General features: G+C 41.0%; 1 protein-coding gene across 6 annotated transcripts in view; it reads right to left on the reverse strand.

Moving 5' to 3' along the window:
- TANC2 (tetratricopeptide repeat, ankyrin repeat and coiled-coil containing 2) overlaps positions 1 to 3,818 on the reverse strand; it is a 293,951-nt gene that overhangs the window by 49,896 nt on the left and 240,237 nt on the right. The window lies entirely within an intron of this gene.

Genomic DNA, 3,818 nt, shown 5'->3' on the forward strand with positions numbered 1-3,818 from the left:
GTGGTAGAAAAGAATTAGAAGTGAAGCAGAGTTAGACCCAGAACAGAGCAGAGAAGTAATAATTTTAGGCAGGTAAGGCCATCCACTAATAGTCTAGTGCTGGTGAAAGATGTTTGGTATACCCCCTTCTCTTTGCTTCAACCTATCCAAACCTCCTAAGGGCTGATTTAGTTCCAGGAGCCCATTTTTTCTTCCCATGATCCATGACTTTGCTCAATTCTTTCTTAACGCTTTAGAAAGCGGAAACCATCCCCCATTTAAGGGCTTGTCATGGGAGTCTGTGATGGCTGTCGGAAGAAGTAACCGTGAGTCTGTGCTTCAGGGAGGGTAAGGCTAAACGTCATCTGGCCTGGAGGTTCATGCTCGGATGAAAACAAACAAAAAGCAACTCGCCATTTTGTGGCCACTTCAGACCCACATATTATACAGGAAGCCAGGCTGCACAGGTCCCCAGCACAGAGTTAGTTTTCCTTTATAGGAAGAATGACCTCTTTTTTTTCCCTAGATAAACTGCTTCTTTAACACTCTGCTTTGTGGCATGATTTTGGAGCACCAGGTCTCCAATGTGTAATTCACTAATGTGGCCAAAATAATTAGCAAAAATCTCAGCAGACCATAATGTTATAATAAATACATCAATTCCGCTCACAATCAACTATCTTCATAGATGTAAGTCAGATTTGAGTAGCCCTTTCCTTTTTGCCCACCATAAAACCTGCTTCTCTTAGTTTGAGGAAATCAAGGCAATCCGAATTAGGCTCCCGAATCACCACCTCGGGCTGTATCAGCTTGATACTCATTAAATAAAGTTCACAACGAGCTTTATGTGTTTCATTCAAACAGTTAAAAATAGGGCAGCTGAGTCTTCTAATCTCCGTATCAAAATCTTATATATATATTCCCATATATACATATATAAGCTGATATATATATATACATATATAAGTTGTTCCTGGGGAAGGGGAGGCTAGATACCATGAAAATAGAGATACTGAGGAAAGGAAACATAAAAAAAGAGTGGAGATTCATTCAGGGATAGCCTAAAGTTATGGACAAATATTAAGCAGCACCACCAGGCTGGAGGCCCCCAAAGGTCTACTCTATCAGCCTCAAATTTCCACTACCAAGGTCATTAATAGGTTGGATAACAAAGGCTGGTGACTTTTCAAAGGCCTTATTTAAAATGCACAAATTGTTTCCAACGGGTTTCGTACTTCCCTCTTATTAGCATAACAACAGAGATTAGTTTATTAGATTTAATCTGATATCTCAGTGCCCCAGGGAATAAACCACAGGACAGATTGACAGTGACAAATAATGGGAAACAAAGCAGAATAAGGTGGGAGGTCTCAGTTCTGTGAGTGCTTCAAGGGGCATACTTTTATCGAGAGAGAGCAAATCTAAAATCTTACAAGTTTTGATGTGATAAAAGATTTCTGAGTGATACTTTGCTTAAAGTCTGATTAACACACACATGCACACACATACAAATACCCCACCCTGTTACCAAGACAAGAAAAGACATCTATAACTCATCTCTTTCTGTGACAGTTATACGTCTATGCAACATTAGGTCATTCTCTCTGGGATGTCAATTCTCTGCCCTGATTCTGGAACAGAAAGTCTGATATTTAAAATAAAGAAAACCCTGTCTCAACTGGAGCAGTGACCTCTGGCTCTGCTATTTCGTCTTTCTAGCACCATCCTCAGATCACCAACTCTCTTCAGCTTAGCAGAAGTACCTCTTTGGGTAGCCTATTTCTGATGAAGATCAACTACTTTTGGCTTTGGCAGAATATTCTCATCTGTGTCTAATTCCCTAATAAGGTCAACGAGTAAGAGCTGAAAGTCCAGGAAAATGGTCTAGAAATGATGGGGATGTTCTGGTGCTTCTGAAAGGTCTCCTTACGCAGAGACAGGCATGTCAGGCACAGGCCTGCCTACTGTGATTTCAGAGGCACTAAGCTGGTCTCCCCTGGTCTCCTGAGATACATTAGCTGCTCTAGAGAGAAACTGGAGAGAAAGTGGACAGAGAGGGCAACAGTGTACAGAAGCAGAGGCTGAAGGCCACAAAGATGAACCCTGCTTAGAACATCCTGCTGATGAGACTCTCCTGAGATGTAAAGTAATTGCAGCCGGTTTCTTTGATAGGTCAGCTTGGGCTTTGCCAATAGCATTAAATTCTTAGTGAATTTCCATTTCATTGACCCAGGGGGCCTCAAGCTTGGAGAAAAAGCTGGTGCCATGGTGCTGGGTAGAAGTCTGAATTCCAACTGAAATGAAACGTAAGAAAGCTTTTATGATAACTCTTGGTCCTAGTATTTTACTCTCTGCCACTAAGTGATATATGATGATCCCTCAGAAGCTCCGAGTGTTATTTAATCACCGGGCACATCTCATTTTACTGACCCTGCTTTATTGTGCTCCACGGATGTTGCATTTTTTAAATCTACAGACTGAAGGTAAGACTCTCCATCAACAAAAAGATTACAACTCACTTTATTGTGGTAGTCTGAAACCGAACCTGCAACATCTCCGAGGTACGCCTGTATGCGGCATTTCAAGTTAAAACTTTCTGCTCTTCTTACCCTAGTGTATCAGCCTGTTGCCGAAATGCTCCTAGTTAGGAAGGTAAGCCTGTAAAGCCATATGTGGCTTCATAAATAATATGTTTTCTCCTTTGGGAGCCCCTGAGGTTTCATCTGTTATAGGAATACTGTTAATCCAATGAGAGTTTGGCTGCCTTGGACCTCAGATTTCAATCCTCTGTCATGTTCCAGGAAGAGAGAGTAGACCAGCTAGCAAAGTTTCCCTGGAAACTGATTTCAAAGTGTTTATAGGCAATTCTAGATTGGTCTCTTTGTCTTAACTATGTGGTTGCCAATTCTGTTGAGCGTCAGTAGCAGTACTAGTGGGATTTATAATAAAATTCTCTTGGGAATGCCATACAATGCATAGAAGAGACTCAAACTCAGTTTTGTTATTTTTGAATCTTGTGCCCCCAAATGCCATGGCATAAGGCTGTTGCTGCCTAGCCAGTTAGCTATAGGAATCAGTACTTGAAGGGTCTATTACTGCAAAGAGAGGGAAGAAAAAAGAACATTTCCTAAACACTTAGTTTGTCCTCTGTACTATTCTAAGAATTATACCTACTCCACGTCCTCACTTAATTCTCAACAACTTTAGGAATTATTATCTCTGTGTAGATAAGAAAACTGTCTCAGAAATATGTAACTTTCCAACAGTCACAATTCCTAGAAAAGGTAGGATTTATATGCAGATAATCTGACTCATAAGTTCAATATTCTTGCCACCACTTTCTTTAAAAGTTTCCCTTTCAGGGAAAATACCATGAAATCTTGGCTTGGTATCTTCATCAGAATCTGGAACTAATTTTCTAATGAATCAGCATGAAGTAGGCTGCGCAACAAGCCCACAAGCACAGTTGTCTCTAATAAGGCCGGGTGAGGACCATGCCGGGAGAGTAATAAAACCCCAGCACGGTCAGAGAGGTTTAGTTTCTCTGATGAGTCACAGTGGCAGGCACACTCAAATCTGGCCTACCTTCTTTGTGGGCCAGAATAAACTCTGTATTTGCCAGCTATGTTGTTGGTGTCTTCTTTGTTTCCAGAAAATGAGGAATATACCTGCTTTTGAAAACACCAACTTTATTAAAGGCATAATTCTTTTACAAAGTAATGTGGAAGAGTACAAAGCACACCCTGCTAGGATGAGTCCTGGGTTCTACCCAAGAGAATGGGAAACAGTTTCCTATCTAGTCTAGTTTGTTGAGCTGAGAAAGAGTCTTAAATCAGGGT

The sequence above is a fragment of the Pteropus alecto genome, unplaced genomic scaffold (genome assembly GCF_000325575.1).
Source record: "Pteropus alecto unplaced genomic scaffold, ASM32557v1 scaffold134, whole genome shotgun sequence".
NCBI lineage: Eukaryota > Metazoa > Chordata > Mammalia > Chiroptera > Pteropodidae > Pteropus > Pteropus alecto.